We start from the raw sequence: 13,596 nt of genomic DNA, 5'->3' as shown, positions 1-13,596 counted from the left end.
AAGGCAAAGTTTCTTTATCAACAATACAAAATTTTGGACTAAATTGGATGTAATTCAGTTTTAAGTTCAAGCAACATTTACTGAATGACTCCCATGTGCTGGTACTAGGCACTGTTCACAGGTGAATAAAAGACAGTTCTCTCAAGAGTATAGTTTCATGATGGCTATTAAGCCCTTAGAAGAATGTCTACATTAATGAATAAACACATAGTCTATATAGTCTAAATTCATAATTATCTTTCTCAGAATAAGGAAAATTTTCATCTTAATCACAGTTTCTTTTCTTGTTCCCCCCTATATTTTGGCCACGCTGTGCGGCATGAGAGATCTTAATTCCCCAACCAGGGATTGAACCTGTACCCTCTGCAGTGGAAGCGCAGTGTCTTAACCACTGGACCGCCAGGGAAGTCCCTTAAGCACAGCTTCTTTAACAGAGTGCATAATTGAAAGATGCTGGAGGTTGAATATCACTGATGTGTTCTGTGGGAACAGAGTTCAGGACGTGTATATTTTCATGAAGAAGACAGACAAGTAAAGACTTGGAGAAATGGCGTGTTCAGAGACAGAGACATATGTGATGAGATCCACTGGGAGACATTAGGCAGGTAAGGATGGAATTGGGCCCCAGAGATTGGACAGGATGAGGGAGCATAAGTGTTGGGAGGTGGGGACAAGGTGCTGCTGGGAATCTTTATCTTATTTATAGTCTCGTCTATAATCCTTCAAATACTTTGACTAAGCAATTATTTGATGAATACCTCCAAATGCTTCATATGTAACCTAAATTAAAACTAATATTACAAAAGGGAAGCTTTTAGTTTTGTGCTGCTTCTTTCTGTCTAAACTGTTACTGAGGCTATAATTTTCCAGTGTTGTCTATCCTTGCTTGTTAGGTTTTATAGATTTTACTTTTCTGTTAGAGCAACTAAATTTCATTGGCAGGGTCTGAAACACTTAAGGGATTTTTAACCATAGAACTGTTTTTTGTACAATCTCCTTGAGAAAAGTAACACCATTCTGGCATTTTATATTGTGGGAAGAGAAGCAATTTTATTTGTTCAAACACTGACGCAGACAAAGAACCCATTGGCTCTCACAATAATACTAAAATAAACTGTATTGCTCTTTGAACCACAGGTACAATTACCTATTTTCTACTTCTATTCAGAGGGAATTCAAACCGTTGTGAAGAAAAAATATTGAATGTCATAGTGCATTTGCCTTTGCAGAAGTAGTCTGAGGTGTTATTAATGAGGATCTGCAAATAACCACAATTTTGCACGGCTCAACATTCATAAATAACTACTGGTTAAATCAAGGGAGCAATTTCTGCTTTCATTATATCTTGCATGTGAAGTGTACATGTTATCTTAACATCAAAATGTGTATAGTACTACCAAAGGAAGGAATCTGATGATGGCAGTATTTTGAGCCACAAGTTATCAATAGATCACTTAGTGGTAGGGCAGTGTTCCAACCAGGCAGAGTTTCATTTATGCTGCAAACAAAGGTTGTTCTTTTGCTCATGTTTGAAATCCACACTGATATACATGATTAGTTCTACTAGGCTGCTGGTTGATTTAAGCAGATGAGGATTTCTTTTGATTAATACTGTGAACAGACACACGTGTATATATATATATGTATATGTGTGTATGTATAAATATATACATATAATTTTTAAAAATTGATGAATAACTTTCCGGTAACAGTACTTACCTGGCAGTATTGAGAAATCTAGTTGTTGGGTGATGGGGCATGGTTCTCCTTGTATAAAATCAAATATTGATTACTTCTGTTAAATTGCCCATTTTAGCATTATTTATATTTTAAGGTTTCAAGCTTGAAATTGGGAGACTAGAAAATGGCTCTGCTCTTGGCTTAGGTGACAGTAGTTTTAAATTCCTGCAAATATACTCAACCCCAAATGGTTTCCACATGTAATTTTTTGCTGGATTCTTGATACTACCAAAATTTGACGTCGACTGTGATCTTGGATGCTGCAACTTTAATTCGAACCTGAAGCCCGTTGACAAACACTAGCTTTTACTTTTGATTTTCTTTTTCTCTGTTTTGATTTTTGCTCCTTGTTTTCCAGCCTTCACAGCCATGAATGGCGTGTTGAGCTGCTGCTTGAGGCACACACCGCAGATCACTGAATAATGTAATTACAGTCTGTTAGCTGAGCTCTCAACTCCCACTGCAGGCTGTATCTTGCAAAAGGGGTGACTCATGTGTACCATGTAGCACAGTGGGCTCAGAAAGATCAAAATGTGATCTGCTGAAACTAAAGAGTCTTAAAGTTTGAGCTTCGATTTCTGCTAAAATTCAAATTTGGTAAATTCTGTTTATTATAAGCATAGTACGAGAAGTGACAAATTGCTGAGCTACATGGTCTTTCACATTTTGGTATCATATAATTGTTTAGATGATTACAAATAGCAAAAAAAAAAATTGATAATAAAAGATATATGGTGTTTTGGATAAAGTTGTCTTCCAGAAATTCTTGGTAAATTTTATTGAAGGCATAAAATTCTCTTTTGAACTGCTCTGGATATACTGGCGAGAGGGCTTCTGAGTTCTACTGCCTTCCTTTAAATATTTAATGAACATTCACTGCTTGCAAAATTTTAGACATATAATTGTTTTTCTGCTCCTTAGGGATAACTTTGGGATGATACAAGCTTTATAGCTTTTTTCCAGTGGATTTCCACTCATTTTCTTTATATGAAACTGTGTAGAATTATAAACTATGTCTAAACAAAGAAATGTATCCATTTAAGAAGTTGAAGTGGACAGCCTTTAAGGAGAGTAAAGTAAATTATAATATTTATGTTATAAATATATAAATATGTATCAGTTACAATGTAGGTGGCCTAATTTTAAGTAAGACTGATATAAATTTATGTAAGTGTCCTTAATGAGAACTCAGTTAAGGGGACTAGTCAGTATTAATGGCTACAATAAGATTAAATCTAGTTACCACAGGAGCAAGATTTTAGTTGTAATTTAAATGAAGTTTTTCATGATGCGGAGTGACACAGATATTTTATTAATCCAATCCAACATGCCACATACAAGTACAACAGAAATAGAAACGCTGTGCTCCGTGGGCCAGACCTTCAGTATTCTTTAGATGTTCTATTGTTTGATGGAGAACTTTTTTCACTGGTCCCCTGCAATGCATTTCTGTGTAGATATATTGCTATACAGACATATACTGTTATCTCGTGGATTTCACTTTCCTAATCTTTTAATCGTTCTTCATCCTTGCCCATGTTCACATGCCATGCTGTTCAGTGTGCCACTGATGTGAATCTCTTCTGCTACCTGTCTATTAATAATAACAGTATCAAGATAATAGCTTGAATGGAAAGACCCTAAAAACAGCTTGAATAGGAATCTTGAAATATTCTTAACTTTTAGGAAGTATTGATATAGCTTGGTCTACTTATACAGACCAGTGGATTCAAAATGTTATAACTTCTAAGGAATCCTTTGATTCGGGCTACCCAATGGCTTAATAATTTTATGTTATGGAAAGCACAGACAAATCTAGGATTTATTAGACCCAGTGATTATAGTTAGAATAGCCTCAGAATTGATTTTAACACCCAAGTTACACTTTTAGTGTCGTTAATATAAAAAGGTGGATTGAGAAAATTTAAAGAGCTTGATTTGAATAGATCGTCTAAGAATGGCTCAAAGAAAATCAGTGTGCATTGAGTGGAAATTCTAGAGAGAAAGAATGAAATAAAATTCAAATTATAAAAACGACCGTGAAGTAGACAGTTAGTATATCCTTGAGTACAGCAAGGTTGAAAACCGAAGGACTTTAAAATTTGGCAGTCTACTTTTGCAGCATCAGTCTGATATTATTCAAAGGAAAGGGAATAGAGGAAATTTGTAAAACTTTTTGGAGAATGGTGCAGGAAGCTACCACTAGAATAAGCAATGCATGAATCTTCACTTTGGCTGTAGGGTGTGGCAATCAGGAGGAGAGCATGTTAGATTCAGCAAAGATAGAAGCTCGTATGTATATTCTCTTAAAATGGAACAAGTTTATGTCGTTTTGGAAAGTTTTTCTATCTCACAGACCTTTATGTGTCACTGTAATCTCTGCCTGCATGGCCCAGTGCATACAATAATTGGGCTTCATTTCTTGATTTTAGCCCTTCATCTTTGAAAACATTTCTTTCTTTGCTGTAGTTAAGGGATTTTTGTCTTGAGATTCTGGTTTTCCTCCAAAATAACACCTTCCATGCCAGTGTCATGTGTTCTGGATGTGTCTGCTTTTCTGTGGAGAGGTCCATAGCTTTTCATCAGCTTTTCTGAGGGATCCATGTGCCCCTTACAAAACTCTGCAGTACAGGATACAGGAAGTATCTCCAAGACCCTCCACGTCTCTGAAACTAATTCTTTTCATTAATTGATTTTCTATTTTTACCTGGTTCTTAATTCACCACATTTTCTTATGGCTTCCCAATCTTTCATGACCAACTTCCCCAAAGAAAGATTATTCTCAATCCTACATACATATTTGAATCACCTGGGAGACTTAATAATAGAAGTATGGTTCCTGGGTCCCATGCCCAGAGATTCTGAATAAATTAGTGTGTGGGGAGTGGCAAGGGGGTGGGGACAATATTGTACATTTTTAAAAAGCTTCTCTAAATCATTCTAAAGTGCAGCCAGACTGGAGAACCACTGAGCTAAAGTGTTATGGAGCTTCACATTTTAATTAGTCATGGTAAATTAGGAACAGTTTTGAAAATTGCATGGAAATGTCTTTCTTTGTTGCTTGTGGTGATCAGATTTGATTATGAAAATAAAGGGGAAAAAAGTGAATGGATCAGGCTATTTTTTATATATTTCAGTGCTTAGCACTTGCCTAAAATGATGTCGCCTCTAAATTCATTGTAAAGCTCTGTTAATATGAGGAGCTGTATCTTTTCCTTAATAAATCTTGTGTAAACAATGAACAAAAATACAGATTACAGAAATTTGACTATTCAAAAGCATTTAACCAAAGCGTAAATATTGAATCATGCATGTTATTCATGAAACATTCATCAATAAAACATAACCTTCCCCATTTCTGTCTAGAGTCTGACTAGTTTTCAAATTAGGTCATTGACAAATCTCCTACAAGTATGCTGAGATTTTAAAATAATGCATTTCTAGATTTTTTAAGTCAGGTTCTCGAAATGCAGATACACATTTTAATTCCTCCAGTTTTAGTGTTTTAGCCTAAAGCCCCTCCTTCCAGTCTTATACAAAATCTATATTTATTTTTTTCAATTTAATTAACAGAACTTCCTGCTTTATGAAGAATATATTTTCCTCCTTCTCACTCCTTTTCCGTTTCCCTTTGATTTTTAAATCAAAATTCAAACCAAGTCTTATTCATTGACAAGCTAAATAAACTGTTCTTTAGCAAAGAGGCTGCTTTCTAATCAGCTGTAGGATATAATTAGTACATTCTGGGCCAGTAAGAATTGGATTTACCAGATGCCAGCAACTGATAATCTGGGCAATGCTAGTGGTAAGCAGCCAGAAGTGTGGGTGGAGAAATGGGGATAAAGGAAGGGTATCCTTACTACAGGGGGACAAGGCTGTCAGGATTTAAGTGAGGAAATTTCTGCAAAGTCAGTCACTTGTACTATTAAATATGTCAAAGCTTCAAGTTTCAATCTGCAAGTCTACCAGACCAAAAGGAACCATGGAGGATTCTGCATCAGTAATCATATATTATGGCAATTAGTCCATGAAGTACAAAGCTGCCATAGATGTAAAGCATCTTAGTTGAAAACCAGAATCTTGGCTCAAAGTCAAAGTTTAATTTTTGATAGAAGCCTGAACTTGGCTTCAGCTTTAGTCTAGCACCAGGACACCATGGACCCGTGATAAAATTATATTACTTCTTAATAAGAAACCAGAGCATGAAATAGTTTAACTCTACCTAATTTTCATGAAGTTCCAGTTTATCTAATCCAATTGCAGACACACATATGCGGATCAAAATGAAGATCTAAGAGCCTTTTGAGCTATTTTTAAGATCCGAAATAGCAGTATATTAGATTTCATTTTGAAATAAAAATACATTACTTACAAATAGAGCAAAAAAGTTTCATGTTTGACTAAATCCTCTGAGAAATTTCTTGTGAAAAGAGATGGATCTAAAAAGGGGCATTGCAGTGTTCTATGAAAATAATCACCAGGGCCTTTCAAGCCCATTTTACTTGCACTTTTTACCAGTTCATAAATGAGGAAGTAATAGTTATTATGAATGCTTTAAAATATTCAGAATTGCCTAGTATTCAAAGTATAATAGTATTATCAGTATGTGTTGTAAAGCCTTATTAACTCCAGCTCTACTGGTGTGGAATTTATGAAAATAAATTTATTCAATTCCTGCTACAAAGTTTGTGAATTCTGGATAAGCAAGAATCATTGTCCAAATATATATATATATATATTTTTCTAAGTATATATATTCCAAATATATATATATCCATATATGTATACATATATTTAAGTTTTAATTAGAAGGCAGGTAATGCAGATAATCATAATTCTAATTTTCTGCACAGTCAACTCAGGATTATTCAGATTGACAGATCAGAAATGATTCAACATAAAAGATGTTCGAAGGAATTGATAGTGTTTATCTTGAAGAAGAAAGGACTTAGTAGGAATATAACAGCTATCGTCAAATATTTGAAGGCCTTTCATATGGGGCTGAAATTACTAGGAGCAAGGTCTTTGTGAGAACTCAAGGAGTTATTCTTCAGTGCTCTGAACATGTGCGTAGCACTTGATCAGCCCTTGGTAGGTGTAAAATGAGAAAAACCTCATCCCAGAGAATTGAAGGGATCCACCAAAGATCACTGCCTGTTCCTACAGTTGTCTGTGTCTCAGTATCCTATGTGGAGGTGCCATGGCTTGAGTTATAGTCTCCCAAAGATATGCAAGGTCCTAAACCCCAGTACATGTGAATGTAACTTTATTTGGAAATAAGATCTTTGCAGATGTCATCAAGTTAAGATGGGGTCATTAGGGTGGACCCTAATCTGATATGATGGGTGTCTTTATCAGAAGAAGCAAATTTGGGCAGACTCAGGAGAATACCATGTAAAGACACAGAAACACAGGAGGAGAATGCTATAGGAAGATAGAGACACACAGGAAGAAGGCCGTGTGACAAGAGAGGAGGAGATTAAGGTGCTGCAGCTGTGAGCCAAGGCATGCCAAGGATTGCCGACAACCACCAGAAGCTGGAAGAGGCGAGGCAGAATTCTCCCCTCCAAGTTTCAGAGGGAGCCTGGCCCTGCTGACACCTTGATTTTGCACTTCTGGACTCCAGATCTGTAAGATAATATATTTCTGTTATTTTAAGCCACCCAGCTTGAGGTACTTTGCTATAGAAACCAGGGGTATTTAATAAATTCCTTGTCATTGGAAGGGCTTGTAGCAAGACTAATAGAACCATCAGTCAAGAGCGTATGGGGAAGAGCCCTTCCCTATGTGGAAAGTAGACTAAATCTAGTCAGTGCGACGTTTTTAATCGAATGCCCATAATTAGGGCTGTAATGATAAGTTGTTCATCTTATCCTTAATTATTTCATAGTTTAGATTACTTCTAAGGTTTATATAACTCTAAAATATTGTATTATTTTATGGTAATTAAATTGTATTAAATGTGGAAGATCAAACAGCTTGTCAAATTGCAGATACATTTAATAATAAAAGCATACAAGGAAGTGCCTAGTAGAATGAGTTTGCTTATCAAAATAGAATTTTGATCCTAAAATAAAATGTCAGATGATTAAAGATGAATCTGTTAATATAACTTTTATATATCAATTTTTTTCCAATGCCCAAACAAGGCCCCTTCTAATACAAAGTCTGATATATGCATATGACTGCATAAACATCTGCAATATATTAAATAATGCTTAAGGTTGCACACAGTTTATGCTTATGCAAACATATTATTTATCAGTACTTAAATAAAAGATTATATTTTCAAACTCTGTTAACTGGAAAGTGTACACATAATTGAGAAAGTTTTAGAATTTGAGTTTTAGAAAACTGCTGTGGACCACACATGCTTGCACTGGTTCCATGTAAATTATTTTATTTTTCAATTTTTATCATGAAAATTTCAAAATATACCCCAAATTCGAATAATGTAATCGATTCTCATGTAGCTATCATCCTGCTTCAATGACCAACACTGTAAAGTATTTTAAATAGCCACTTTCATGATTCAAGGACCGTGAGCCCAGCATCAAAATGATCAAACTTATTTTAATAAATTTGTTAATACTTGAATATTCCACACTGGGAACAATGACAGGCTCATGGTAGACTCAATATTTCTGAGTTAATAATATTGCTGTTTTATAATCCAAGTGAGGTTTTGCTTGCATTTTATTTTATTATGTTTTGCATTTTAAGAGTGCATTTAAAAAAAAAAAAAGTGCATTTTAGAAGGTTAGGGAAAAGACAGTAGAAAAGTTACCATTGTGATTGTATTCAAAGATCACTCACTTATGATGCTCAGCAAGTTGAAAGACGTCTTTTCTCTAGGCAGGAACTTAGAGTAGGTTAGAATGTAGTGAGACTTTTTAAAGGATTATTCTTTTAAAACTCTCTCTCCCCTTCAAAACATAGTTTAACTTAAAAAAGTATATATTTGAGATCCCAGTGCTTTTAAAAACATTATTGTTATAGTCAACATTTTCCTCTATTATCAAAATTATTTTTCATGCTGCATAGTTTTCCATTGTGTGAACTATTCCTTTTTCAGCCTTTCCCTGTTGTTGGCTGTTAATGGTCGTTTCAGGTTTTAGCTATTATACAGAACACTGCTCTGAGAGTCCTTATATACAAACTCTAGTTTCATTCCTAATTATTTCCTTAAGACACACACCTGTAAGTGTAATTACATCGCTAAGGATCCTAAAACATAATGCTAAATTGCCTTCTAGAAGGATTACACAACTCTAATCTTCAACCACCAGAAATCCTCAATAGCAATAGGCATTATTTTTAAAAAAATCTAATTTAAAGGGAAAAACATATACTCTTGTATGTTTTCACTCACAGTTTTAGAATATTAGTAAGGTAGAGTATCCTTTTTTTCCTGTAAATAAATAGAACATTGTATTTATACTATATATTCATTTTTTAGTTTCTTTGCCTGTTTTTCTCACAAGGTTTTATTTTTAAAAATTATTTATTTATAAGCAATATTTAGATAATAAAGATATTCACCTAAGGGGTTACTCTGGAGATATATTTAGGAGTAGAGAGTTTTTATTTTATTTATCATCATCAAATGAATATTCAGTAGAATTATCTGTTCATGTGACTCCTATGTATAAAATATCTCAATAATTCCCTGTAGTGGATGAATATTGAAGTCTCCTCCTCAATATGTTTCACTCCCACCCCATCCCTGCCCCCACCCCCAGTGTGGCCGCTGAGTGGTTGGGTGACTGACTTCTACTCCGCGGGCAGCCCCAGGTGTCTAACTCAATCACAATAGTCCCATCCTCTTGCTAGGGATTGGTCAGGGTTCCAGGTCTGAGCCAATAAGGGCATCGATCTGATGACGACTATTAATGCTGGATAAAGCAGGTGAAATAATTTGGCAAATGAGATGTGAGTTCTAGTTCTCTGGAGGCAACTGGGAACTGCTTCCCGACTCTTTAAGAAGAGTGCAATACTGAAAAGACCATTTCCTTTCCTCTGGACGCTTCACATCCATGGATGTGAAACTTAAACAGTGGTAGTGATTTAACTACCAAGCTAAGGATAAAGCCAGTGCAGAGAGGACGGCAGAGCCAGGAGAATAGCAGGGATCCAAGATGGAATCACAGAGTTAATCATCACCAGAGTCTACACTACAGCCGGACCTCCAGGTAGGAGCGCTAATAATTCCCTTAGTGTTTTTTAAACTTGAATTGAGTTTTCTGTTAATTACAAAGAAAGTATTCTAAGCGATACTTATTAATATTACCTATTAAATACAATCCATATTTTTACCTTGGCCTGTCTTATCTCCTACTATTTCCTGATTTATTCCCTGTATACTAGCCACATTACTTACTACGGCTTCCAGTTTTATTGCTTAAAATGTTGTTTCTCAATCATAAGTTATAAAAGTTTAATTTTTCTTGAAGTTCCAGCTAAAATCTTACCTCCTTTATAGGGCAATCCATGTTAACTTCAGCTGAAGTAAATGATATGCACCTGTAAATTATTATACCATTTATTATTTTGTTTTCTCACTTGTTCGTTCATTTACTCAATGCCTAGTCTATGTATTCTAATTCTCACATGTATTACATGCTCTCTCATGGAATCTATTCCTGTCCTATCTTTTTTACAAGACTGATGGCTCCTTGAGGACAACTGTTGTATCTTTCTATGTTTACGTCTCATCTAAAGTGTAGCAACATATAACTTTATTCTCTGTTGGTCAGGGGTTGCCATACAGTTTTTAAAACTTTCTGTGATAAGGGGATAGTTGTTCTCTTTTATTTGTAAAGGTGAAGGAAGTAGAAAGTAATTTCCTAAAATTAACCAACAAATCAGTGGTTCTGTTGTAACCACTGATAAATATAATTTGTAAACTGGAGGCTCAACTACTGATAAGACAAGTTGAATCTGAGATGGAACTTGAGTCCCATTGTATCCATAATGCCTTGAACTCTATTCAGCACATAGTCAGCTCTCAATAAATGTTATGTGAATATGCGAATGGGGCCTCCAATGAGGAAAAAGTAACAAGAGCTCTGAGAATCACCGGAATGACCTTAATTAGATGAGCAGATTTAAATGAGTTCCGACTTGCTTAAATAACAAAGCAAAACCTGCATGATTTAGAGCTGTGACTCATGGGCTCTGTAGCCCATGAAATACATGTTATTTAAAATTCACAAATGATGAAGTTCCAGGTCTTTTTAATGAGCTCCTGAAGAAATAAGCAAGATTAAATTTTACTAAACACTTTTCATGTGCCAAGCACTGTGTTCCAATGCTCATATATACTATTGAGACAGCTGAATGTCTGAGAGCTTATTACGTTGCCAAGGTCACATGGCGAATAAGTAACAGCTGCAGTTCAAGGCTGTCAACCTCCAAGGACCTTGTTTCTTCCACTACACGCTTATGTCAGCTGAGTAACTGCCAAGCAACCTGTGGTGAAGTGTGTTGTTTTGTGTAGTTTCCTGAGGGTGGAGGGAAGGGCTGGATCATGCCAGGCCTCTGCTCCTAATACTCGGTGGCCTCCAGTGCCTTAACTCATTCTTCATTCATTCACTCCATAGTTACCAAGAGACCATCGTGTGTTGGCTACTTAATTATGTGTTAAGCATCCAAAATGATTAAGGCATGGCTTCTTCTCTGAAGGAGCTCACAGAGTAGTAAGTGAGGCAAATGAGTAAGCTGCTAATGTAGGAATCCCCAGAGTCTACCCTTCTCTCTCTCTCTCTCTCTCTGTTAACGCCCACTGTTCCTTTATCATAAGCTACCCCATTATAGCTGTGGATCGTTCTTTCCTATTCTCCCCAATACCTTTATGTCGGTAACCACCAAGTTGACTTCTACAGCCCTAACTTCTCTCCTGCGTCTCAGGCACTAACAGCTTACTCACCATATCCAACTGGGTGATCAATAACCTCTTTGACATTTCCAAAATACAACACCTGACTCCTCATCCTCCCAACCCCAAACCTGTCCCTTCCTAGTCTTTTCCATCTTATCTGAATAAGTCATTTCTTTTTCACATCTCAGAATAATTCTATTATACTTATTCAGTTGCTCAGGCCAAACATCAAGTCCTCCTGACATCTCTCTTTCTTCTATGTGCCATACCTACAGAGCAAATCATGTTGACATGACCTTCAAATTCTATTACAGTCTCCACATTACAGTCTCCACTGCCACAACTCTCATCCCAGCTGGATGGAGGCCACAGCCTCAGCATCCCATCTGTTTCCCCCTTCAAACCCTGATGCCTGCTGTCTTTTCTCCACCCAAAGGCTAAAGCAGTTCTTTAAAAACAATAAGAAAACAACAACAACAAAAACAATTAAAAAGCAATCCAAATAGAATCATGTTATATTACTTTTTAGTTCCAAGTGATTTAACTATTTCACTCAAAATACAATCCAAAATTCTTATCTTGTTTAAAAGGCCCTTCCTAATCTGACCCCAGGCTACCATCTAATCTTATCTCCTCCCACTCTTTTTTTTTGCTACCTCAGTTTACTAACCCTTGAACAGGTCAAGCTTGAACCCTTATCTGGGCCTCTCCCTGGAATAATATCCCCCGATATCCATAGGCCTCACTTCCTGACTTGATTTAGGCCTCAGTGCAAAGACCAGCTGCTTAAATATTTTGAGGAACACCCTATCTAAAACATAGCACTTCTCATTACACCTTGCTGGTATATTCTGCTTTATTCTTCTTCTTAGCAGTTATCACCACCTAGAAGATATATTTAAAAGATTAAAGAAATTTTTCTGTCTCCCTCTACTAAAATAGAAGCTTCAGAAGAATAGGGGCTGTGATGATTGGTTTTGTGTGTCAGCTTGTCTGGGCTATAGTACCCAGTTATTCAATTAAACATGAACTGAGGTATGACGATGAAGGTATTATGTAGATATGGTTGACATCTATAATCGGTTGACTTCATGAAGAGACTATCCTCCATAACCCGGGTGGGCCTCGTCCAATCAGTTGACGGTCCTTAAGAGCAAAACTGAGGTTTTCCTAAGGAAGAAGAAATTCAACCTGTTGACTTCAGTTTCAGCTTCTCCTGGAGAGTTTCCATCCTGTTCAGTAGATTCTGGACTTGCCAGCCCCCTCGATTGTGCAAAACCAATTCCTTGAAATAAATCTCATTATAAATATATATATGTATATAACATATACATATATACTGTATATATTTTAATATATTTTATATTCATAGAAATTTATATATTTAAATTAAATATAAATATAGTTTATATATAAAATATTAATTATACCTTTTTATGTAAATCTCTGGGTGTGTGTGTATATCCTACTGATTCTGTTTCCCTGGTAGACCCCTGACTGATGCAGAGACTATGCTGAATATTTTTGCCCCTTCAGATCTCTCTCTGCTCTTCTTCACCAGCTCTGTGGCCCTGCGTGGCCCTATTCTGACTGCACTGAGTGGCTCCTTTGCCTTCTAGTTGGGAGCCAGTAGGAAGAAATTGAGATGCAGGAGATGGGCTATGTATTCACCAGACTGACTCCCAGCTGTCACTGCAAGCTGATAGTGACCCTTTACTGAAGGCCACCCTCTTGTCAGGCAGCCCTTTTCCTGTGTCTTCTCCTGGGGTCTGATAACTGCTCCCCATTTTCCCTTCAAACCTAGGGATATTAACCGCTTCCCATCACTGCTAGATTTGGGGTATTGCATTATCCTTTGCAGATTTCCTTAACACCTGCTCACACCTTTGTAAAGAGTCTTTAGATTATACCCTTCCCTCTCACCCTCTTTAGATAAGCTATGTGTTTCCTGCTGGAACTGTAAATGATACAGAAGT

This window comes from Balaenoptera borealis, assembly GCF_965194805.1.
Source record: "Balaenoptera borealis genome assembly, chromosome: 18".
NCBI lineage: Eukaryota > Metazoa > Chordata > Mammalia > Artiodactyla > Balaenopteridae > Balaenoptera > Balaenoptera borealis.
This window is presented reverse-complemented; position numbering follows the sequence as displayed.